Below are 27,572 nucleotides of genomic sequence, written 5' to 3'. Positions count from 1 at the left end.
AATTGCTCAAGTGTTAATTAAATTAATGAGAGGATTCTTTAAAGAAACAAAAATCATTTGTATCTAGGATACTCAGTATTATCAACTTAGCTAATTCTAGAAATATTCCAAACCATTCTTATCCAAGCCTTTGGATCTTGTAATACTTTCCATAATTAATTACAGTGGATATATAAGCTCAAAAAATGAAAGAAAATACCAATTTGCTTTCATTTTAACAGGCTTGGCAATCCCCTTCCACACACACACATACACATCAAATCTAAAGTCTAGAGTTCATCTGGCAATGCTACATAACTTCCATTCCTCAAATTAATCTAATATTGATTTACTATTATATTGCTGCCCCTTTCATTTTGAAGCTTACAATGTAATTGTACTTGTTTACTAAATTAAAAACAGTTTTCACAGAGGCAGTGTTTAGAAAACAGATGGATTCATCTCATACAAAAAGCACTTCAAATTTATTCTGGCACTCTCTACAGAATGAAAGAAGAACACAACATAAAATGCATAGAATTCTATGTAAAAATAACTCAACACATTTCCCGTAAGACATCAGCCTGGATTTTGTGGTCAGAGAATTTCCATAGAGCAAATCACTTTTGCCACCCTGACAAGTGTTTTAGGGATGTTAGAAGAATACTATATCAGTTTTCTAACAGGACACATTACTATATTCAGAGATATTTAAAGGTCTGGCTTTCTGCTTAATACTACTCAAAATTGTGTAGGAATTCAAGCACTGGATGTTGTTCCATAAAAAAAAAAAATGATGTTTTAAATACAGCTTGCTGGTAACATATGGAAACAAAAGAACACTGCTAGACTGCAATCAACTTGCTATCTTTTGTTTATAACACAAGGTTAGAGCAGAATGGAATTTAAAATCCTAAAGTCAAGAGTATATTTACTCTGAACAGGTCTGAGGAACAGAAAACTTGCAGACTTGCTGCTCTTTTAGTTCCCAGTTCTTTTAGGATGAAATTCAGCCACAGGTTTGGGGTTTTTTTTTGTTTCCATTTTTGTTTTCTCAGTAAATTTCAAAAGTACATATGCAGTATATACAGAGAATGAATGCACTGGGGTGTGCCTTCTTTCAGTGTGGACATTAACAACAAAGTTCTGAAAACTATGAAGAAAAATACCTCTTCTCTCCACATGAAAGAATCCCAACCTGTTATTGAGAGCCTAGATAACAAACACATATTTCTGCATTTTCCACTTACAGTATATATTTTTTTGTATTTTAAAATGCATTGCAGAATAATTGATTAAAAGAGTACCATTATCTCCCCCTTTAATAAATGTAAGCAGATGTACAGTGATGTTTACTTGCTTTTTTTTTGTTTTTTCCACTTAGAACTTCAGGTCAAGTGTTCTTGACAGCTAATCCAGGTCCCCCCCTGGTAAGGCAGCATGAAGACTGCCTCTGTTATTTCATTTCAGAATTTCTTCCTGCAGTGATAGGCCTGTACCAGCAGGGGATCATATATGCAGTATCTGCCTCCTTGCATCTTCCACTGAGGATGGCTTTAACTCTCCTCAGAGAAAATTTATTTCTCTTTTCCCAGTAAGAAAACCCACTTCTCTTACCCATATTCACAGATTATTGTTAGCAGTTTAATTGGTACAATAAAATATTAACATGGTTTCAGCTTCTCCACTGCTATGATCAAAACAGAGTGGACTGGTAAGATAAGAGCATAGGATTAGCCCAAAGTTTGGCCAATGAACCAGGCAGATTGTATAGTTTAAGGATCCTTGAGAATTTATATGAAGAATGCCTGAGGGCTCAGTTGGTTAAGCCTCTGACTTTAGCTCAGGTCATGATCTTGCAGTTCATGAGTTCGAGGCTCTGGAGCCTGCTTTGGATTCTGTGTCTCCCTCTCTTTCTGCCCTTTCCCTGCTGGCACTTTGTCTCTTTTTCTCTCAAATATAAATAAACATTAAAAAGAAAAGAATGTATATGAAATTAAATTATAACCACCAGAACAAATCACTTTAGTGGAATTACTGAGAACTGAATTAACTTCAGATAGCTATAGATAATACGTTTCTTTTTTTCTTAATTTTTTTAACGTTTATTTGTTTTTGTGAGAGAGAGACAGAGCATGAGCAGGAGAGGGGCAGAGGAGGGAGACACAGAATCCGAAGCAGGCTCCAGGCTCTGAGCTATCAGCACAGAGCCTGGTGCGGGATTTGAGCCCACGAACCGTGAGATCATGACCTGAGCTAAAGTCAGACGCTTAACCAACTAAGCTACCCAGGCACCCCTAGATAATATATTTCTACATGCAAATCCATGTATATTTCTATAACATATTTCATATATAGGATAAAGCAAGCAACTTTGTATATAAAATTAGATTGAAGTTTAGTTAATTGAAAGTTAACCAGATTCAACAGTATTATAATGGGACAACGAAAACCAAAACAAAACAAAACAAAAAAATTAAAGCCATTATTTATTCATTTATTCAATGTATACATTTTTTTTTGTTTTATAAAACAAATAAGAATTGAATATTTACTATGTATAGAAAGTTTATTGGCATTAGATATACAGTAGTAAATATGGTAGCTATTTTTCCTGCCCTCATTGAGTGTATAGTCTAGAAAAGAAGACAAACAATTAAATAGGATATTTCAATAGTAGATGGTAAATTTTAAGATAAAGAAGCACATGGGTTATGAAAACTCCATGCTATAGTTAGGCATACAGTTATGGCATAGTTAGGGAGAATCTAAAAGAAAGAAAAAAGAGTTATCTTAGGAAGGGAAGGGAAAGGTATAGCCTATGAAGTAGAAAGAGCTGATTAAGACCCAGAAGCAAGAAAGAGCATGGCATATTCAAGAAACTAAAAGAAGTCAAGTGTAACTGGAATATAGAGTGTGAAGGTGGAAATAAAAAGATACCAGGAAGAAGGAATAAGTAGAAGACCTAGAAAGAATTCATACACAAAGTTGAACATATTTAGCCTTCAGAAAAATAACAGGAAGCTTGCTGAAATGTTTAAACATAGGTTGAAACTTTGTGGTAAGATGATCATCATGTTTTATAAAGATTATTTTAGATCTGGATATAGGCTTTATGAACCTGGGAATCCCACTTGGGAAGGGGATATGTAAACTTTGATCTGAGCATGCTAGAGAAACTTAAAGTTATGAAAAGCATCCTATCCTTAAAATTAAAAAAAAAAAAAAAATCCTTTTACTATCTCTGGGGACTTGTCTCTGCCCCAGACTCCATGTGGGGAAAAGAAATTTCATAAAACTAAGATTATCCCAGACACAAGAGTAGGTTCCAAATTTATACAAGGGCATGGAAACTAAATTCATAAAATGATAATTTATCTTTCAGACAAGTCCCAGGTCAGTGAAAACCCTAGATTATTCATTAGAATTTTTAAAAATGCAAATTCACTCTATAACTTTAAAAAAAAAAAAAGACAACTAAAATTAGCTCAAAAGAAAACAGCTAGAATCACACAAGCAAAAACATCCAAAGGAGTGAGAGGGAGCCTGCATAATAAGGTATAGGTTCATTCTCAACAATTTCATATAAGAGTAATTCTGAAAAAGATTACAAAACGTGTATATTTAAAGAAACTGAAGACATGAAAGAAGGATTAAAAATGATAAAGAATTTTTTAAAGGAAAAACCAAGTATAGAAAAGAATCAAAATGAACTTGTAGAAATGAAAAATACCATTGCAATTAAACACTCAGTGGGCAAAAGTTGGAGCTGAGAAAATCATCCATAAATCAACACAAAGAAACATAGATGAAAAATATGAAAGATTAATTAAAATGTGGAAACGAGAATGAGAAATTGCTACATAGATTAAATATGTGATCCAAGGAGAAAGAAAAGAAATAGGAAGAATTATTTAATGAGAAAATTACTGAGAGTTTGCCAGAAATGTTGAAAGTCATAAATACCAGAAAACCATAAGTTTCAATAAAATAAATAAACTAAGAACTAAATGCATTGTAGTGAAACTGAAAAACAGTGTAGGAAAGAAGAATATCTAAAGAACAGCAACAATAACAAAAACACAGATTTCCTTCAAAGAAGCCGCCATTGTATTGAGACGATTCTTCCAGAAAATAACAATAAGGGCCAATGTAGTATTATCTTCAATGTGATTCAGCTGTCGGTGTGGAATCAATAACCCAGATATTGTCATAAAAACCGAGGACAAGGTGTAATTTCAGGCCCAAAAAATAATAACAGGCCAGGTATTTTCCATTCATACAAAATTCAGTTTCATAACAACTAAACATATTTCTGCAAAAAAGAAAGCGAACCCCAAAGGACAGTGTTACACATAAACAATGACAAGTCAATTACGAAAATTACAGGTGAATGAAATTTACAAGTAATTGAGGATCATTAAAAACATGGATCTAAAATATCACAAGAAAAAAAATACTTTCTAAAATGAGAGGGGTGTAATCAGAGGTAACATGTTCTAAGGTCCATGTGTTCTCCATAAGAAGGGTAGAAATATTGGTAAATTTTAGATTTAATTCAATTATGTGGATTGGAAAATAGACTCACTATCAAATAGAAATGGATTGTATAGCCTCATAATTAGTACAAAAGGAAAAATGAAATAAATAAAAGTTGTTAAATTTCATAGAAGAATAGAAAGACTAAGACGTAGCAAAGAAAACTCTCAATAAGTAAAAGATAGAAAATAAAATAGTAGAATTAATATGAAGTATATCAGTAAAAATGATAAATGTAAGTGAATTAAATAAAAATGATTGGTCCCGGGGCGCCTGGGTGGCTCAGTCAGTTAAGTGGCCAACTTCGGCTCAGGTCATGATCTCGCAGTCAGTGAGTTCAAGCCCCGCGTCGGGCTCTGTGCTGACAGCTCAGAGCCTGGAGCCTGTTTCAGATTCTGTGTCTCCCTCTCTCTGACTCTCCCCCGTATGCTCTGTCTCTCTCTGTCTCAAAAATAAACAAACAAACAAACAAAAAAAAGATTGGTCCCTTAAAAGGCAAGAATTCCCAAGTAGGATTTTTAAAAATCCATCATTATGCTGTTTATAAATGTCACATTCAAACATAATGAGGCAGATATGTTGAAAGCAAATGGTGGCAAAAATGTGTCAGTCAAATATCAGTCAAAACAAAACAAAACAAACAACAATAAAAAACCTGAACAGGAAGAGTAATGAAAACAAAATAGACCTTTATTAAAAACAAACAAGGAATAACAAGAACTTACGTAATCTGGCCAAAGGAACCAAACACTAGGAGGATATTTCTGAAAATGGAGGCCTCAAAAACATAGCCCATGAAAACAAAGAGCAAAAAAGGTAAAGATACAAATGTACATGGCAACTTCATTTCTGAGGACTGTATACACTTTCCAAAAAGTATTACATATGTGTACAAGGAGACATGTATAAGGTTGTTCATGTTAACAGTGTTTGCACAGAATTGGAGACAACCTAACTGTTCACAAATAGGGAAATGGATAATGGAATAATGGTGTATTTGTAAAATGGGAAACTAAATTTTGGTCAAAAATGTAAGTAACACACTAGATCTCTATATCAGTACATGTAAATCTCAATAACAATGTTGTACAAAATTATGTTCATTATGATATCTGTTTAACTTTGAAACACATACTGTGTATTGTTCATGGATACATACATAGACAAGAAAAGACCAATAGCTTCAGAATGGTTGTTACCTATGAAGAAAGAATGAATTGTATTGGGGAAGAGGGACAAACCATCAAATCCTCACTGAAACTTTTCATTGCATCTCACATCTGGACAGAAAGCATGAAGCTCTTTTATGGGCCTGCAGACTCAGAAAAATCTTACCTAATCAGAGAACTAAAGTTAAAACAAAAACCAAATTTCTTTAATCTCTGCTTTTCCTGAGATTAATCCAATTAAGCCAATGATGGGGACTCTAGCAGTAGTGAGTGAAATGCCTCAAGATACATACATTATTACATCAACTTGCCTGGGGTATCAAACTGATAGCAAATTTACCCTATCAGGGACAATCCCACTTGGTTTGAAAGCACATTAACATTGAAATCCTTAGAAGTGAATTGATTACAAACCTAATCTAACATAGTTAATTTAAAGCACATTTAAAGGATAGTGAATGTGCTTTCATTTAGTGCTTGGCTTCAGCATCCTGGCAAAAAGAGAGAGAGAGAGAGAGAGAGAGAGAGAGAGAGAGCGCAGAATAAAAATGATGTAATCTCTAGTTCTTAGGCAACCAGCATGTTCCAGAAGGTTTTTGCCCTTAAGCTATTCTCAGTTTATCACAGTCCACATATTCTAATCAACACAAGTCCCTTGACAAATGAGGAGGAATGAGGACTGACCTACCCTTAAAGGTTTAAAGCTATTTCCTCATCTTTGAATAAAGCCTAAGGGCTAATGGTGTGGTAGAAAACAAATGGGATACTTTCAAAGTTTAGTGTTTCAAAAATGTGTCCCAATTAAAAAAATTAATTAAATGTGGCAGTACAGTGGTTGCCTACGTTTGCTCTACAAAAGCATCAACTGGCAAACATTTCAATCAGGTACATAAACAACCAGTAATTCTCATTTAACCAATGCTAATGTAGAGCTTTAGTAGAAAATTTTCGCAAGAGGTGGATTTTCCTGCTCACTCTAACTTTGTACTTTTAATTGGTTTTGTTTTGTTTTGTTTTGTTTTTTACTTTAGAGACCTTTTGGACCAACTGCATGTCCTTCATAATTTTGTAGAACGCAGAAGGAGGACATCTAATACAATTTTCTGTTGACATCTCTGTCCAATACTTAGAGGTAAGAAGGCAGGGGTGGGGTGAAGGGAGGCGCTATCAGTATTCTACTGGGAAAGAGATTTGGTTATGAAGGCATTTTAACATTCAAAATGTCAGTAACCACAAGCTACTGCCAAATTGATAGAGAATATCATCAACACTGTTATTACAACAGCTTATCTTTTCACGTTCACATTATGTCAATTTTCTTTATCATCTGACCACCATATTTATCAAAGAATCATTTTATTCCATTTGACTGTTACCCCGATGAGGCATGAACTACATTTAACTTATTTCTTATCATATCCCCTGGCATTCCATATCTGTGGAAGTAAACAGAGAAAAAAGGGAAGGATCAGTCAGTAAAGGAGAGGAAGAGGAAAGGTGTTGTGAAGAAACACACTTGGTTCAATGATGGGCATGTTAAATTAGAAGGGCCTTATAGATATCTAAAAAAGATGATTAGTAAGTGGTTTGCAATATATGTTAGAGCTCAGGAGAGAGCTCTATAAAATTGAGGGCCATAAGAACAGAGGTGGGAGCAGAAGCATAGAAATGAAATGGTCAGCCAAGAAAACTATGGCATGAGAAGCCACAAATACAAAATCTAGCAAATATCACTGTTTAATAGATATTTATAGGACAAGGAGAATATAAGGAATGTAGGAGAAAACTAATAAATAATTGTTCCATGGAAGACATGGGAGAAAGAATGCTGTATAATTGTCATCTTGCAAAACAAAAGGCTACTCTAAGTTATTGGACCCAGGGCAGGAAAATATGGATGATGGTGGTAATGGTAAATAAATTGAAAATATGAATCTAAAAGGGAATTAAGGATGCCTTAAGAAAGAGTCTAAGAGTGGAGTCCCACAAAATGTTGTAGGCATAAGGCAATATGAGAGGAATGTGGAGGTCTTTCAGGCACAGTAATTCAGGCACATCATAAAGTTCATTCTATAAATTATGGGCTTCTCGACTTTTTGGAAGTTTCACTGTATGTAACAGGCATTTTGGCACAATAGATATATTTCTATCTTGGGGCACCTGGGTGGCTCAGTCGGTTAAGCGTCCGACTTCGGCTCAGGTCATGATCTCACGGTCCGTGAGTTCGAGCCCCGCGTCGGGCTCTGTGCTGACAGCTCAGAGCCTGGAGCCTGTTTCAGATTCTGTGTCTCCCTCTCTCTGACCCTCCCCCATTCATGCTCTGTCTCCCTCTGTCTCAAAAATAAATAAACGTTAAAAAAAAAAAATTAAAAAAAAAATTTAAAAAAAAGAAATATTTCTATCTATGCTGAAGGGCAAAAGAAATTTTATGTGACTAATGATAACTCACAGATAATTAATTAATGAACAAAAGAATGATTTATGAGAATGTTATCAATATTGGTTTGTTTCAGATTATTCATAAGACTATGCTTCTACTTCTATTTAATGTATTAAATGTATGTATTTACATGTGCAGTTGTGAGAAAAATGTATATTTAATTTCTCACTACTGCTCTGTGGAGAGGTCATGTAAAATTTAAATAGCAAGTATGATTTGAAGGATTGCAGTTCTTTTCAAGATGTGTCCTCATTTTCAAGAAAATAAGTTAAAAACTACTATAAGCTTCACCTTGGTGAAGCAAATACTGAATTTAAACAATTACAATTACTAGAAGGAGCCCAACCTTTGCTGGTGTGTAGTTTACCTCATTCATATTCCTTTCCTTATTTTTCTATACATTTTTCCATAGGACCATTTTTAATTGAATAACGTTGACATGGAACATTATATAAGTTTAAGGTGTACAGGATGGCATTCCTTCAATACATTTATATATTGTAATGATAGCTTATGTAGAGATATTTATCATATTGCATAATTGTAGTACAATATTATTACTTATATTCATTATATTGTGCATTAGATGTCTGTGGCTTATTTACTACTCATTACAGATTTGTACCCTTAAAACCATCACTCTTCTCCTCCCCTCCCAGCCCCTGGTAACAACCATTTTACTATCCTTTATAAAGGTTTAACTTTTAAGATTCCACATATAAGTGATAATTACACAGTACTTACCTTTCTCTGCTTACCTTGCTTAGCACAATGTGCTTAATTAAGGTCCATCCATGTTGTCACAAATGGAAGGTTATCTTTCCTTCTTACGGCTGAATGGAATGGAATACATTGTGTAAATGTACCACATATTTTTTATCCATTCATCCGTTGATGGGCATTTGGGTTGTTTCCACATTTTCACTTGTGAATAACGCTGCAATAAACACGAGAGTGCATATATCTCATAAAATCCCATATTCATTTTCTTTGGGTACACCCAGAAGTGGAATTGCTGGATTGTATTCTAAATCTATTTTTAATTTTTTGAGGAAAGTCCCTGTTGTTTTCAATAGTGGTTGGACCAATTTACATTCCCACCAACAATGTGTAACTGTTCCTTTTCACAACATCCTCACCGACACCAACAGGTCTCCTGTCTTCTTGATGATAACCATTCTAACAGGTGTGACATGATAGCTCATTGTGGCTTTGATTTGCATTTCCTTGATGATTTGTAATGTCGAGTATCTTTTAATGTGTCTATTGGACATTTTGATATCCTTTTGGAGGAATGTTTATTTAGTTCTCCATAAGTATAATTTTAAAGTCACTTTTGTGCTACAAAAAAGTTTTAAATAATGCAACATAGTGATTATACTCTGTTTTCCCTTTCTATCACTAATCATTAAAGCAATTAAATTTTTCCTAATCAAAATGACACACTAAGTAATGATCTATGCTGTGCTTCACTATACTTGGATGTTTACATTTTGCATCCCCTCACTGAACCTGTGCTTTCACCTTCTTACCCCCACCACACAACACTTCACTACGTCATCCAGGCACCTTTCTCTCCCATCTGAAAAACACCCTTCTTTATATCTCTATTAACCAGTTGGATCTCTGGCCACAAACCTCTCATCCCTACTGCCTTCAATTAAACCTTTTTCAAACTCTTTCTGAGCTCATCCATCATGCTCTGTTGCTGTGCTTGGATGTCTCCTGAGGATACTAATCTTTCTCATGCTGTCCTCATATTTCCTTATTTTAGACCCCACATGGGACTTCTCAATTTCAAATACTACTTTCTAACAATAAAGTTACCACATTCTTCCTTTCTCTCATATTGAATCAGTCACCAGGTAATTACCTCCTCAAAAATTGTCATCAGCTTCCTTTGTCTTTTGAGCATGATGAATTTGAAGTGAAACATCCTATAAAGATTTCTAGAAGTTAGTTGGATCCATGGGTAAGGCATTCAGAAGGGAGATTTAACCTTATAATCTTAAGGCTCCCAAAAATGGGATTGCTCTTTCCTCAGTTTTCCTAACAGCAGTTATCTTTCTGACACATCAGTTCCAATCAAACTGTGCTGTTCACTGTTTCAGAAGCATGTGTCCCCTATTTTGTCTACAATGCTTTGTTCATGCCAACCCTTACTTCTTTCCACTCCTACCTCTATTGGAGCAATCTTTATGCTTAAATGACACCCTTTGATTATCTCAATGAGTAGAATGATTTTTCTTTCTTCAAATTTTCTCTCATTGATTGTGATGCTCTGCATAAGCAAGGAAGGAAGGAAGGAAGGAAGGAAGGAAGGAAGGAAGGAAGGAAGGAAAGAAGGAAGGAAAGAGGGAAGGAGGGACACACACACCACACAGTATGTAATGTCTTACACCATAGCTATGTGTTCACAATGTCTCTGTTGTCCTATTAGATTAAAAACTGGAAAGCAGAGACCATTTCTTTTGCACCTCTGTACCCCAAGAGGACACAGCTCTGTGATTTACCATACTAGATGCTTTCCAGTAGCTTTTTAAATCGTATTTCTATTTTTTAAATGTGTATTTATTTTTGAGGGAGAGACAGAGAGACAGATTGGGGAGGGGCAGAGAGAGAGGGAGACAGAGAATCTGAAGCAGGCTCCAGGCTCTGAGTTGACAGCACAGAGCCCAATGTGGGGTTCGAATTCACAGACTGTGAGAGCATGACCTGAGCCAAAGTTGATTTCTTAACTAACTGAGCCAACCAGGCACCTCTAAATCATATTTCTAAACATGGAAAAATTAACAGGTCAAAAGGTCATAGTACTTTTTCTTCAAAATACATTTATTTTATTGATGAATCATCAATAAATGTATTTATTATGTATTCAGCATCTACTTCTAGCCAATAATGTCTTGTGTTGGAGATATAAAGTTGAAGGAGGCAATATGAAGTGGATTGTGATGGAAGTGCTTTCAGAGTTCTGGGTCTTTCCAGAAGGGGTATGCATATAAATCATACTGAAAATATAGGTGACTTTCTGGGGTGCCTGGGTGGCTCAGTTGGTTAAGCATCTAACTTCAGCTCAGGTTATGATCTCACAGTCTGTGAGTTCGAGCCTCGTGTCAGGCTCTGTGCTGACAGCTCAGAGCCTGGAGCCTGCTTCAGATTCTGTGTCTCCCTCTCTGTCTCTTCCCCGCTTGTGCTCTGTCTCTCTGTCTCACTCTCAAAAATAAATAAACATTAAATCTTTTTTAAAAGATTGTAGGTGACCTTCAAAAAGAAGCTGAGGTATGGAAAGCATAGTATACACTCAGAATTGGTAGAAGAATTCATATACACAGTGGAAAGTATACCGTTTGCTCATTTATTATATTTCTAATAATTTAACTCAACTAAACTGATAATATTAACTTTGTATTTTTACTTCCTTAGAAGAATCTCACTATTTTTTTCTTTAAATTAACAGGAAGTTTTTCTGTTAGCTTTCATTAATGTTGGCAACTTTTTAAAACACATTTTTACTCCTCACAGTAGCTATTTCTAAAGTAAAGAAAATGCTAAGAACACTTGAGTTATATTTCTGTTAAAGCTACTCACACAAGGGCAACTAAAAATTGACATAGCCGGGGCGCCTGGGTGGCTCAGTCAGTTAAGCGTCTGACTTCGGCTCAGGTCATGATCTCGCGGTCCGTGGGTTCAAGCCCCGCGTCAGGCTCTGTGCTGACAGCTCAGAGCCTGGAGCCTGTTTCAGATTCTGTGTCTCCTTCTTTCTCTGACCCTCCCCTGTTCATGCTCTGTCTCTCTCTGTCTCAAAAATAAATAAATGTTAAAAAAATTTAAAAAAATAAAATAAAAATTGACATAGCCAATATAAGATTAATGTACATTAATGTACCAAATTTTGTCTTTTATCTGCCTTTTTTATTTACTATTAATTTTTTTATGTTTTATTTTTATTTTTTGTTTTTGAGAGACAAAGAGTGCAAGCATGGGAGGGCCAGAGAGAGGAGAGAGAGAAATCCCAAGCAGTTCTCCACACCATCAGCACAGACCTCTAGGCAGGGCTTGAACACACGACCCTTGAGATGATCCAGGAGATCATGACTTGTGAGATAGTAACCTGAGCCGACTCAAGAGATAGTAACCTGAGCTGACTCAAGCTGACACTCAACCAACTGAGCCACGTAGACACCCCACCTAATTGCCTTCCAAAATCAGAGCAGTAGAATGCATGCATACTCCTAAAATTGGGATTAAATAATTTTTAATATGTGTTGCAACTTTTCTGACAAACATGAAGTTTATGGTTTAGTCCAAAAAAAACTTCTTAACGGAGTCCCCAAAATGGTTCTGATAAAAAACTTGTTTATATGCTACATGAGAAAAATGTCGCTTTAAAAACACTTTAGTGTTTTCTTCCATTTGTGAATCATTCTAGAATTAAATCCTGAATCTCTATGCACTTAAGTAAACGTTCAGTGTTGACAACATGAAGTCCAGGTGTCATTATCCCAAATACTGGATGAGAAAACTAAGATTCAGAAAGTTCATTGACTCCCGCAAGTTCACAAAGCTAATAAATCATTGAGCTGATACAGAAACGATGTCTTTAATTGCATATGTCAACTTCTAAGATCCTTGCTCTCCTGTTACAAACCTTACACTAAAATACTTTCCAAAATTCCATATTGCTTTTGAAAAAAGATCAATAAGCTTCACCTAATGCAAATACACAGTTGTTCTCACTATTCAGCAAGCTCAAGCCTCTTCCAGCTGAGTTCCTTTCTGGTCACCCATTTATTCTAAGGGTCTGTATGTATAGTATGACCCACGGGATAAGGTTCAGGCTATAGAGGTAGGCTGGACAATAGAAGAGCTAACAGAACCTGTTCAAGATAATAATGTTGAACAGTTAAAGTCTTCAGGATTCTTATAGAGGTAGAAATAGAGCATTTAGCACAGAACTGTAATCAATGTAATTTTAATATGGTTAATATTCAGAGTAGCAATAAGGTTAAAAGAAAAGAAATAGGAATAAGGCCAGTGGATTTTTCTTCTGAATAATCTGTGCCTGGTAAGTAGGATGTATTTACTTAGAATGTATGTTTATATGGAAGAGTTTGAGGGATGGCTTATTTGGATTATGTATGGAGGGGCATAGAGGGCCATACGATTAGTGAACTTACTTATTTATAAAACTGAAATGAATTGTCAGCTGTGTAAACTAATCCTAGATATCCTTTGTAGGCTCTATAACCTAATAACTATTTTATTCATATAACTATCTGCTGAGCATGACTACATAAAAAGACAAATGCAAGAAACTGATAGATACAAATTTGTATTGACAAATTAATTGGGTTGACAATTCAATGAGGAGGACCTTACAATAATAAACAGGGGAAATAAAGGTAAGCCCAAATACCCATAAGATAGGACCATTAAAGTACACATGACTGACAAAATCTGAATTCTTTTAATGGTTATTAGGAGAGAGCACAGGCTAGAGCAGCCCCTTTTAGCTACAAAAGATGACATTGGTTCTGGGCCTTGAGGTAGCTATGGGATGATAAGACACTGATATGTAAGATAAAAGGCAAAGAGTTGGATTTTAAAATGTGTAAACTATATAAGTGGGTGTGAACAGATGAACTTGGTTGGATTCCTAAGAATGCACTGAAAGATAAGACTGAAAATACATTGTGGGAGCTATATTTGAAGGTCCTTGAGGACCACATTAAGGCATTTGGCCTGGATTTAGTAAGCATGGGGATCGGGATTTGGGGGGGAAAGGAAAGCATGATTATAGTTAGAGCTTAAGAGTGATTTGTCAGCAGAAATGGAAATTATATTGGAACAGAAGCAGTGCTAAAAGTAGGGAAAATATCTAGGCAGCCATTACCAAACAGAAGATAACAAGCAATAGACCAGAGCTTTACTTCTGAACTCCTGCACCTTCAGCAAATCTCTTCCTAGTAGCTCTTATTTCTAAAAAAAAGTAACATCTGGATATAGCATAGCTACCATTTACCACACAGGTTTTCACCTGTAAGTGTATATAGGGATCACTGGGGGATCTTTTGAACAAGGCATGTTGAGGATCAGACCATCAGAAATTTGAATTAATATTCTAGAATAAGACTCATGAAGGTTTCAAAAACTCCCCAAACAATTTTGATGTAGGAGGCAGTGGGGTTGGATCTAAAAAATTCTGCTTTAAAGAGTACAGGATTAAAAAAAAAAAAAAAAAATTCTTCTATTGCATCCTCCCAATAGGAAGCCTGACAACCAATTGCAAACAGTTCTCAATTATGTAACCTCTGATCTACTCTATTTATAAGGAAAGTGGAAGTTAATTATAATAGTAACAAGTTATCAGCCCAACCATTGCTTATAATAAGCCAGTAAGAAAATATTCATAAATTGCAGAGTTTTGGCATTTTATAAAACACACTGCTCTTAAGAAAGAATCTCCTTGTTTGCAGTGGAAAAACCAATTTTTCTGTCATTTTTCTCTTTCTCTTTCTTCTCAGGAACACACAGAAAAATGTAAAGATGTACGACTTATAAATGGATAGTGTATACTTGTCACCAAAACTAATGAATGCATTTTAAATTTCATTTTCAAACAGTACTAGCAGGAAATGCCCCTGGTACTTCACTGCATCACGACCGACCTCACATAGTTCGCCAAAAACACGTGTAGTAGACACCATCTACTCGGGCAGGATCCCCCATTCTCTCAGCTTCTGTGTGCTTTGCTTCCTTCATCCTACATCCTCAATTTTTGTTTGGAGGACTGTCCTTGAGCTATTAAAGCTGCTCTGCTCACAAGTGAGGGGAGACACAGGTACCTGGGAATTTAAGTGCATCCAGGATAGCTCTTAACCAAAGATAGCTGGTATGCAGTTACAAAGCCCAGCTCCCTCTAATGAACTTGGGACAAATTCTGAGGTCTAATCTACATTCCAGAGCTTCCCTGAAGAATCAGGCTGAGACTAGTACTTTGCCTGCAACCTCACTTTTGGCTTCTTCCCATCTTGCATCTTGCTTTCCCCAATCCCATGTGGGTTTCTCCTGGGAGTACTGCCTTAACAAATAGCTTGTTCGGGAGCCTGGGTGGCTTAGTTAGTTAAGCGTCTGACTTCAACTCAGGTCATGATTTCATAGTTTGTGTGTTCGAGTCCCACATCAGGCTCTGTGCTGATAGCCCAGAGCCTGGAGCCTGCTTCAGATTCTGTTTCTCCCTCTCTCTCTCTGCCCGTCCCCGGCTTACACTCTGTCTCTCTGTCTCTCAAAAATAAATAAACATTAAAAAAAAAAATAATAGCTTGTAACTGATTCCTTATCTAGGCCTGTGAGTCTAGGAAACCCAGGCTAAGACACAATGTTTATGATCCCTCTAGTAGAAAAACAATAAATAAAAAGACAAGCGTATCAACATTTTGGTGTTTTGCTGTAAACAAGGAAGTCTTAGTCAGAAAGTGTCTCTGATCCTATATTGAAGAGCAAAGATTTATCAGTGAAGTTAAAATAGGAAGGTATGTTATTCTACCCAACCTACCCAACTCCAGAGTTGTTTTACCAGATACCAATTTTCCCTTATTTGCTTCTGCAGTTTAATAGTAAAGACAGATTTAGGAGTGCCTGGGTGGCTCAATCGGGTAAACATTCTACTCTCAGTTTCAGCTCAGGTCATAATCTCATGGTATTGTGAGTTCCAGCCCAACATCAGGCTCTGTGCTGACAGTGCAGAACCTGCTTGGGATTCTCTGTCTCCATCTCTCTCTGCCCCTCCCCGACTCGTGCTGTCTTTATCTCTCTAAAAATATATAAATAAATTTTAAAAAAATATATTAAAGACAGATTTGGTAAAATCACATTTTGCCAAGTAAAACCAAAAATACCTTAATATTTTATTGTTTGTCAGGCTCATCATTTATCTATCCTGGAGTAATCACAATTGAGTACAGGAACACATTTTGAAAGGGAGGTAGTCAGAAGAGTCAGATAATGTTTGCAATTTTGTCTGCAACCTGTCTTTTTATTTAACACTGAATGAACTTAAAGTCTTCAGAGATGTCTCATCAAAGCTTGATAGAAGACTGTTGGTTTAACTTTTGATGGTACCATTTTTAGTAATTTTAGAAATCAATATACACAAATAAAGACTTGTCCATAGTATAAATAGCATTTATCAGGAAAATTGTGTCATCACACAATTGTAAATTCTAGAAATACCTATGCAGATCTTTTTGAAAATATGCAGTCTTTCAGAATATGCTCAAATTTTCACTTAAGTCTTCTCTCAAATACAATCACTTTCCTAACTCTACCCATTGGTCTTATTCTGGTTAAGCCCGGAATTGATCCCTTACAAAAATATCTCAGAGCCTTAGACCTGTTGACCTGCCTATGTTTTCTTTTTTTTTTTCTTTACACTTTACCATTTCTTTCTACTTCCTATGGATGTTTCTTGGTTGCTTACCTTCCAGACCTTAATTGTCATCCTGTGATGTAACTTTGCTGTTAATACCTACTTGGATAATTTGCTAACATTACCCGAGTATATATCCAATTAAGGACTCCAGAAGCCACCCCTAGTATAAGATTAGAGCTTTATTCTCTCTAGTGCTATATTTGATAATCCTGGCAATATTTTCCATAACAAATTCACAATCAGACTTAGTTCCATTGCTTACAGCTCAAACCAGATCTCAAACTGAGATCCGTGGAATGCTAGTAGTACTTGAGCAAGTTAGAGGCAATGTGTGAAAAGGAAAATTGATCCCAATATAAAATAAATTTGAGGGCTGCTGGTGGCTCAGGTGGTTAAGAGTCTGACTCTTGGTTTTGGCTCAGGTCATAATCTTTCAGTTTGTGAGTTCAAGCCTTGTGTGGGGCTCTACACAGTGGGGACCCTGCTTGGGCTTATCTCTCTCCCTCTCTGCCCTTCCCTGGCTCATATGTACTCTTTCTCTCTCTCTCCAAATAAATAAATAAATTAAATAATAAAAATAAAATAAAATAAAACAAAATGCATTTGAAAAATGTTAGTTCAAACAAAGTAAAACAGACTTTTAGAGGCAGAGTATTTCAAACACTGACTATAGTAATGTTCATTGCAAATCTTCAATAAAGAGATAGCATAAGCCTTACTTATATATTCTATTCAATAATCAAGCCCTTTCCTTATCCTTGACATCTTTATTGAGGTACAGTTGACCCAATAAAATGTACATATGTATAGAACCATAAAATGATTGACATAATCAATTTGATGAAACTATCCATTATCCCCCAAAGTTCTTTGTATTTGTTATAATCCATTCCTCCCATCTCTGTAGCTGCCATGTCTCCAGGCAACCACCAATCTTTCTGGTATGTTTTATGTGGCATCCTAAAGGAAAGAGTGAATAGGAAATGGAAAATACATTTCCCTTTTAAGCTCTTGAAGGAGGTGGAGGAACTCTTTCAGAATGTAAAACGTATCTAGAAGTACAAAAAAAAAAATAGGAAAGATGATGCTTTACATAGATCACAAAGAAAAAACATTACATGTACAAATAATTAAAAATTCAGATAAAATATGCAAAGGTAGCAGAATGTAAGAAATTATAAAATTGCAACAGAAAAATATTTTCTGACTTAAAAGTGGATCTTGAGAGTAACTATTAAATATATTTATTGAACACCAGCTATACAAAAATTTCCCACCGAGAAATAACTAACACGGGTTTTGAATTACATAATAAAGTATAAACCCTACCAAACCCCAAGCAGGAAATAGACTTTGAAAACTTAGAAAACAAAATAAAATAAAAAATAAATAAAAGTAAGTAAACCTTATCTTCTGCAACAGAATTCTATAGCGATTTGAATAATCCTTCATATATGAAGTAAATAAAAATATTTACACATATATCTTTAGGGAAAATAAAAAATACTTCCTGACTTGAAAAAATATAATGCAATTAAGAGTTAAAAAAAGAAAATTCATAAGGTAAACATCAAAAGAAGTTTAGAATTATCTTAACACAAATAATTCATATAGATATTATAGGAGTCCTTCTGGAGCTCCAATAATCCACAAAGTTGTCCCTTGATGGTATTTCCTAGATTATGCTAGTGTTATTCACTCTCTTCATTCTTTTTTCTTTGTTTTCCTCTGACTGAATAATTTCAAAGTTCCTGTCTTCTATCTCACAGATTCTTTCTTCTTTTTGATTTATTGATGCTCTGTTTTATGTTTTTTGTTTTTTCAATGTAATTCATTATCTTCTTTGGCTCCACAGTTTCTCTTTGATTCTTTTTCATGATTTTTATCTGTTAAATTGCTCATTTTGTTCATACATCATTTTCCTGATTTTATTGAATTGCCTTTCTGTATTTTCTTGTAGCTCTCTGATTTCTTTAAAACAGTTATTTTGAATTATTTGTGAGGTATTTACCTCATAAATAAAAAAATAAATAAATAAATATTTCCCTATATTTGAGTAGTTTTCAGCCATTGTGTCTTAAATTTTTTTTTCTGTTCCTATCTCCTTCTTTTTTTAAGGATAAAATGGCTGAAAACACTCAAATATTAGGAAATGTTTGGATATCCAAATTCATGAAACTCACAGGTAATCAAGTAAAATTAATTAAAAAGATTCTCTCCAAGACATGTTATAATGCAACTGTCAAAAGTTAAAGGCAAAGAAAGAATCTGAAGAGAATCAAGAGAAGAAAAGCTTGTAACTTACAAAAGAACACCCATAAGGTTATCAGAAGATTTCTCAGCAGAAATCTTATAAGTCGGGAGGGTAGGGCAATACATTCAGTGATTAAAGAGAAAAGAAATACCTGACCAAGAATACTTTATCCAACAAAGCTGTCCTTCAGAAATGAAAAAGAGATAAAGAATTTCCTAAACAAAAGCTGAGAAGGTAATGGCATTTTTTTCACTGTAATAGAAAACAGAATCTTAAAATTTGTGTGGAATCACAAAGACCCATAATAGCTAAAGCAATTCTGAGAAAAATAAGAAAACTGGAGGCATCACGCTAGCTATAGTAATGAAAAGAGTATAATATTTACATTAAAATAGACACACAGACCAATGAAACAGAACCAATAGCTCAGAAACAAATGCTTGCATATACAGTTAATTAAAATTTGACAAAGGGACCAAAAATCTTCAGTAGGGAAAGGATAGTTCTCTCCAATAAATTGTGTTGGGAAAACTAGACAATCACAGGCAGAGGAATGAAGTTGGACCCATACCTTACCCCACTTACAAAAATTAACTTGAAGTGGATTAAAGACTTAAACATAAGATCTGAAACTGAAATTCTAGAAGAAAACATAGGAAATAAGTTCCTTGACATTGATCTTGGCAACAACCTTTTGGATATGACACTAAAAGCACAAGCAGCAAAAGCAAAAATTAGTAAATTGCACTACATCATACAAAAAAGCTTCTACATAGTAAAAGTCACAATCAACAAAAAGAAGAGTCAGTGTATAGAATGGGAAAAAATATTTACAAATCACATATCCGATAAGGGGTTTTAATATCATATATATATATATATATATATATATATATATATATATATATATATAACCTCATACAACTCAATAGCAAAACTGCAAATAATTTGATTCAAAAAAAAAAAAAAAAGGGCAGAGAATCTGAATACAAATTTTTCCAAAAGAATACTTCCAAATGGTGACATGTACGTTAAAAGGTGCTCAAAATCACTAATCAACGGGGAAATGCAAATCAAAGCCACAATGTGATATCACCTCATACCTGCTAGAATGCCCATCATTAAGAAGACAAAGGATAACAAGTATAGGAGAGGATACGGAGAAAAGGGAACCATTGTGCACTGTTGTTGTGAATGTAACTTAGACTACCCTATGGAAAATAGTACGGAGGTTCATCAAAAAATCAAAAATAAAACCACCATATGATTGATTCAGCAATCCCACTTTTGGGTATATATCCGAAGGAGATAAAAACAGGATATCAAGGCATAAGGATACATTGTGACCCTGCTTGAGCCCACAATTCATCCTTAATCTGCATGGATCAGGGAATGAATTTATGGAGGCGGTTTGTTGGGTGGAATGGGGAAAACGAGAAAACTCACATAAGCCAGGTGGCCAGGTAGAGAAGGGGACTCTGCGCTTTATCTGTCTTTGGACTGCCAACGCATACGTAAGAAGACAGTTTCTAAAACAGGAATAAACTCTCTGTTCCAAAACTCTCTCTCTCTGCCCAAAGCCAAACACTCTCCAGAAAATTTAATACTTAACATAAAAAAGAAATTTTACAATGTATCCAAATAATTAGATTTATATCCAAAACTAAGGAATTGATCAGTAATAACAATTTTGGATAAGGACTCAACTCTCTCACAGTGCCAACATATGCAGACCTTTCCATATAAGGGCAAGGAAGAAAAGGGGAAAAAATCAGTAATATAAAAACACTCAGCATGGGAAAGAATAGGATAAAATGAGAATTGAGAGCAAATAATGCTTTATAAAAACAGTCATTATAAGAAAAAGAAAAGAATTCTTTTGGGAAAAATTAGAAAGCATGTTGCATCTGTAAATCTAGAACTGGCTCTTATAAAAATGGGGCAATAACAAAACGAGGGAGTTCTTGGAGATGCAAATCATATTGCAAGGCTGTTATTTTGTTTTTAAAGAAGTGAATAATAGATTGAATTAGCCAGAATAGAAAATTATTACATCAAAAGAGAATCCCAGGAAATTCTCTGAACTTAGAAGAATAATTAAAGGCGAACAGATGGAAGTTAGGAATTAAATAAAAGAGATGGGGAGAGCTAATTTGGGAAATCTTATATATAAGAGTCCATATGGGGTAAATATGAAAAAAAAAAAAAAAACAGAAGAAATAAAGAAAAATATGTTTTAAAAAATTCCCAGTATAAGAGACTCAAATTTATATGTAGAAACACCTCACTAAGTACCTGGAAAATAAGTCATAGCCTTGTAACATTTCAAATTAAAGGGTGAGAAAAATTAGTGTACAATCTTCCAGACAAAAAAATTAGGTTGTTTTTGAAGAGAAAATACTTCAAGACTAATTATCTACAAAAGTAAATGCTAGAAGACATGGGACAATTTCAAGTTTCTACGGACTTAGAAAGTGTGTCACTCACAGTCTTTCTAATGAAGAAAATATGTGTAAGAAAATAATTATATTTTCATGTCTTTGATTAATACTTCATCTGCTTGTGGCCCAACTAGACCTTCTCTTCTGTGAAGTGTCTGGACAAAACTCTTCCCAATACTATTAGATTTTTGCCTTTTTCTTATACAGATTCACTGAAGTTCATATATTCTGAAAATGTTTTGTATGTGTCGCGAATATGGTATGACTTTACACTGCTTTTGTTGTATGCTTTGATATATAGAAATTATTTTTGGGGGGAATTGTTTTAACTTGATTTCAGTAATTCTTTTCCTCATGAATTTTTGTTTTGTTTTGTTGCCCAGTTAATACATCCATTTCTTTTTGAAGGTTGTGAGTGAAAATATTCTCCTATAGGTTGTATATAGGTTGTTCTTTCATATTTAGGTTTTCAGTCTACCTGGAACTTATATTTGTCATGGTAAAAAGAAATTAAATCCTCCCCTTACATTGATGTAATCACTCATTCCAGAACATGGCAAAAGTAACTCTTTCCATTTGATCCACTTACATAAAGTTGTGTGTGTGTGCGTGCATGCACACACAATTATCTTTGATGTCTGTTTTCTGCTTTGTCTATCTTTACATAAATACCACACTCTTTTGATCATGATGATTTTATCATAAGTCATGATACCTTTGAAAGACAAGTTTCACCATTATGTTCTTTAAAATCATCCCGTATACTCTACTTTCTTTCCATTTCATATAAACTTTGCATTAAAATTATCAATTTAGGAGTGCCTGAGTAACTCAGTTGGTTAAATGTCCAGCTCGACTTTGGCTCAAGTCATGTTCACATAGTTTGTGAAATTGAGCCCTGCATCAGGGTCTGCACTTGACAGCATGGAGCCTGTTTGAATTCTCTGTCTCTCAGCCTCTCCCCTGCTTGTACACATGCTTTGTCTCTCTCTGTCTCTCTCTCTCTCTCTCTCTCAAAATTAAATAAACATTTAGAAATTAAAAAAATAAATAAAATTATCAAGTTAAATGCACACATATTGGATTTTGATTAGAACTGCATTGCATCTATAGATCAATTTTGAGAGAATTTATATTTTTGGATTATTGAGTATTTTAAGCTATGAATCTGGTATATTCCTGATTTATTACATTTAAATTTTTTCTCAATTAAATTGTTTTTTATTTTCAAAAGAATTATACAACTTTTATACAATAAATTTTTGTCTGGCTTTTGTACAATAAATTCCTAGATAGCTTGTATTTTTTTTCATTTGAAATGGGATTTAAATTTTCTTACTATTTTTTAACTTCAGGTAAATTTGTATGTAATGATTTTGATTTCTAGTTATTAAATCTGTATTCAACACTCTGATTCCTTGCTATACATTCTGATAATTTATCTGTGTATTCTATGACATTATTTTTAATTCACATTGACATGATCTGCCAACATTGACAGGTTTTTGGTTGTGTGTTGTTTGTTTGTTTGTTTGTTTTTCCCAGCCCACATACAGTTTTTTTCTTTGCCTCTCTGCACTGAACACCAAAAATTGAAAATGTTGTGATAACAGCAACCTATTTCTTGTTTCTAATTTTAAAGGAAATACTTTCAACATTTCACCATGACATATTTTGTTTACTGTGTTTTATGTAGATAGCTTTATAAGACTAAAGGGTAAAGTATTAAAACATTTCTTCAAAGTAACACAGAAGCCAAAAAAACAAACAATGAATTATGAACAATCATATTTCTGCCAGAGGAGAAAAGGTATATAAAACCTATATAATTGCTCTAGTTACAACTTTAAACAATAGAAAACCTTTTTAATTGCTCTAGTTACAACTTTAAACAATAGATTATTGAAAACTATTCTTTTACTTATAGCTTCTAATTATTTCTTTTCTTAAATGGGGTGACATACCTCTAATGAGCATAACTGCTCAGTATAAGTTACAGTGGCTTGAATACATTTTCCAAAAAACATTTGTCAAAACCTCATAATGATTTATTTCTGTTCAAAGTTAGATCATTTAATCTCTTGCATTTCAAATTCTTACCTCTATGTAGGTGGGTCCTACCACTATAATAAGAGTTGAGAATATGCAGAAAAGCAGCAATGTATGCTACTCACAAATTCTGACATCCTCCTTCGGAAATTAACATTTCATATACCTACTAATTACAAATACTGTGAAGGCATAATTTTATGTTTAAATATTTACAAGATATTGGGTGCAGTTTAGAGCCTAAGATTATGCAAAGACTGTGTGCAACCTATTCGAATGAAAGAAAAAAAAAATATTTCAAATTAAAATTTTTGATCCTCAAGAAGAACTTAAGTATATGTGATCTCTAAAGAAAAGACATTATGAGAAGTACAGATTATGAGAAGTAGAGATTCTATTTACTTGGTTAAAAAATGCATATTTGAATGTGCAACTACTAATCATGTAAGTGGTGATTATGTTATAATTTATATCTTTAAAAATGTATAAGCAAAAGCTACTTCCATTAAGATGATTCTTTAGAAAACAGCAAGAAGCACTTCTGTTATTTCCCGTTGTTATTTCTATGTTTGAAATGTTCATAAAGCAGAATCAAATTAGTTAGTTATATGAAAGCAAATAAAAATTAGATTTTTGGGTAAAGAAAAAGAATTTGCTTCCACCTACTTGATTTCTTAATTCAGCTCCTAGGATATTCCCTTGTACTGGATTACTTTCCCATGAATATCGTTGATAATGCCCGTTGATTGTTTACAACATTCCCACCTCGGTTTTCAATTTAAGATAGAATAAGTTTCTATTTCTTATAAGTAAAGCAAAGTGCTGTAGGCAGAACATCATTTACAATACCTAAATCATCTGCCATATAAATATGATTTTAATGGTGCCATGGAAACAGAATGCTTATTTAGATTAAAAATATATGGAAGATGCATTTTCAATGATCATGCGAGGAAATAATGGCATAGTATCTAGTCAAACATGATCTTAAGATAGTCATATCTCATACTTTAATTTTAGACATGTAAATAGTAGTATTTGTTAGAAGGAAACACATATAGAGTGTGATAGAAGCCAATTGAGTTCATTTATTCTACCTGGGTTTATTAAACCCCAAAAACTTTTTTAAAATTCCAATGTCCTAATTATCTTCCTGCAACTCTCTACTATCTTTGACTGTTGATCTGAAATCCTGAATTATAATTACTATATCCAGAGTCCTTACCGACTTTTAGGTTTGTTTAGACTCTTTTCAATATTAATATCAAAAGTGCCTTCTTGAAGTTACTAATATCTTCTTAAAATTACAGGTATCCACTCCACATCCCTTTTTGTAGCTCAAGCAGCCAATATTGACAGCTATCTTTTTTTCCCTCATCAAGAGTTCTCAACATGACATTCTCAAGTAGCATCCTGTACCAGTTTTCTCTTGATTATTGTCAACATATTTGGTGACCATTGCTCTTCTCTAATAAGTTAATAATAGTTCAAAATAGTGCCTGATTTATAGTGAGCATTCAATCAATTTTAGTTATAATTATTAGTAGTAGCAGAAATTTCTTCCCTTTTAATAAAGATTAGTGTCCTTTAGTCGCAGACACTTCACCTATTTAGACTTTCAAGTCACAAATAAATCCATGACTACCATCCTGCTTCCTCATTGGAATGCCTATTCCATTGTTACATATTCCCACTCATTAATAATAAATAAATCAAGAACAGCAATTGCGGGGCGCCTGGGCGGCTCAGTCGGTTGGGCGTCCCACTTCAGCTCAGGTTATGATCTTGCACTCTGTGAATTCAAGCCCTGCGTGGGGCTCTGTGCAGACAGCTCAGAGCCTGGAGTCTGCTCCAGATTCTGTGTCTCCCTCTCTCTCTTCCCCTCCCCTGTTCATGCTCTGTCTCTCTCTCTGTCAAAAATAAATAAACATTAAAAAAAAATTAAAAAGAAAAAGAACAGCAAATGCATTTATTAAGTTAAATTTAACTCCCTGTGAATTTCTGTACATTGGTTCTATTTATAGCCTCCGGACTTGTGTGTGTTAGGCTAAGTACTCCCTTTTTCACATAATACATCTTCCTCTATTTAAAGACAGGCATCATGATACCTCTGAATCTTCTCCAATCTAAACACTGACAGTCCATATATATTTTCTCATTGCTTGTAAGAGATAAAATTGACAAGACAAAAATTTGTCAGATTGTCTGCTTTCAAAAAAGAAAAAAATGAAGCTCCTGCATGGATTTCCTCAATCGCTGTCAAACCTTGTCTCTTAAGGAAGTATCGTGCATGTTCTTTTCTGTTAGTCTACTACTTTGTCCCTTATTCCTACACTTATGTCGCTTTCATTGTCACCCAAATTTCTCCATTTGCTTCTATCATCTGGATTTTTAAACAAATATTCAGATTTGTTAATGTTCTTCTATTATTTTCTCCAAAACTACTAGTCTCCTTTTCCATAATAGCCTTTTTCTAAAATTGCTGGTCATATACATAGCTTTCTCAAATAGCCTGTAGTTTGAATTTAATCCCATTAATTTCTTTCCTCTATCTTTTCCCCATTTCAATGTAAAAATATTTCAATTGAATGGCATATTTTCTTTTCAAATACATTCTACTTCAAGGTAGATTATGACTCTTGGTTATTATGGGAATTCTGGGATTCCATAGGTCAGGCCTCGTTTTCTGAAACACAATAAGTGAATTCAACTAAAACATGATGGAGCAACAAAACCTTCTAAGGTGACAGTATTTCACTTTACCCACCTCAGTGTTATAAGTGGCTTCCACTGAACAGGTAGTATTTGTAAACTCAGCTGCAAGAGTCCAAAGAAATGATAAGTATGGTACTAGTAATTTGAGTCAAGCAGGTGTGCTTCATTTCAAAACAACCAAATACAAGGAATCTTGAAGCTGCAAATAGGTTGATTTTCCTTTTGAATTTAGAACTGAATTATTTGGAATCTGTTAGGAATTTCTCCAAAGGAATCATTCTTGTATGTGGCAGCTTGTTTCTGCAAATCAGCTCACAGTTTGCATTTAACCTATTTTATAAAGTAGCCCTGTAACATTTCAAAGAGCAATAATAAAACTTTTTTAAGTTGTCCAGTAACAAATTTAGTGAATAAATTAAAGCAAGAAAATAATAATTGTCTTATTTACCTTAAAGGTTAATATTGAAGGAAAAGATTAAGGGTGGTCCATTTTGCTGGTGACTTTGTATAGTATATATATATAAAAAAAAAACTTAAGCCATAGAGCCTATCCTTGAGGCATGCTTATTGAACGTGGAAATCATTGAGTCAAGCAGGGCAGCTTAGCAAAAGGAGGACTATGGGCCCATCTAAAACCAGATGTAGCACAGTCCATCCTCAACTGTTGAGACAGTGTAAGAACAGAGGCTTGGAAGTGTATTATTTCAGAATGGTAGGGAGATATAAATAATGGCATGTAAGGAATCTATGTGGTAGCAAGAGAATTAGAATGGGAAGAGAGGAAAAAGTCCACCAACCCTACCCATTCATGGGCAATTTTACAGGGTGCCCTAGTATGTACGATTAAAGCTCCATGGAAAATTGACACACAGTTTAAGGGAGGGTTCTCCAGAGCCCAGAATCAGTGTCAGAGTATTGAGTGAGAACATGAGTAACAAAGGTTACAGATGGAAGAGTCGAACCTCAAACTCCAAGCAGTTGTGCCACTTACCAGAGGGTGGACAAAACCATTGCTGTTACCAAATGAGGTGGCCTCTCTCACTAATAAGATCCCAACCACTGACTGTAACATGGGAAGTAAAAACACAGTTTTACAAAGCATAGAGGTAGTGTGTTATTTATGAAAGGGGAGCGGAGGGGAGGACGATAGCCCAAGGTCCAGAGCTAACTTTTAGAAGCTTGTGACAATGGGCATATTTCCCACTCCCTGATCCTTCCAAAATTGCACCTAATTCACTCACTTGTGTAACCTATGGAGCTATGGGATTCAAGGCTGACAACAGAAGTGAAAATGTTTATTGTAAATTGCAAACCGCTATAAAAAGATAAAGTCATTGAAGAACAAAGTTCAAATTTCTAATGACCTCATTTGATATATTTTATTTTTTTGATGTTTATTTATTTTTGAGAGAGAACATGCACAAGCATGCATGTGCACATGTATAGGCAGAGAAGGGTCAAAGAGGCAGAGAATCCCAGACTATGTGCTGACAGGGTGGGCCTCAAACTCATGAACCCTGATATTGTGATCTGAGCCAAAATTAAGAGGTGGTTG

At 34.6% G+C, this 27,572-nt stretch overlaps 1 long non-coding RNA gene across 1 annotated transcript in view; it reads left to right on the top strand.

Annotated features, from left to right (window-relative positions):
- Positions 1 to 27,572, top strand: part of LOC109276451 (uncharacterized) — a 93,894-nt gene that overhangs the window by 20,820 nt on the left and 45,502 nt on the right. The window contains exon 3 of the long non-coding RNA XR_002084671.2: positions 6,719 to 6,819. This is a non-coding gene — a long non-coding RNA (uncharacterized LOC109276451). The remainder of the gene's footprint in view (positions 1 to 6,718; positions 6,820 to 27,572) is intronic.

This window comes from Panthera pardus, unplaced genomic scaffold, assembly GCF_024362965.1.
Source record: "Panthera pardus isolate Hobbes unplaced genomic scaffold, ASM2436296v1 HiC_scaffold_15, whole genome shotgun sequence".
Taxonomy (NCBI): Eukaryota; Metazoa; Chordata; class Mammalia; order Carnivora; family Felidae; genus Panthera; species Panthera pardus.
Note: the sequence above shows the minus strand (reverse complement) of the source record. Positions and strands in the feature narration are given on the sequence as shown.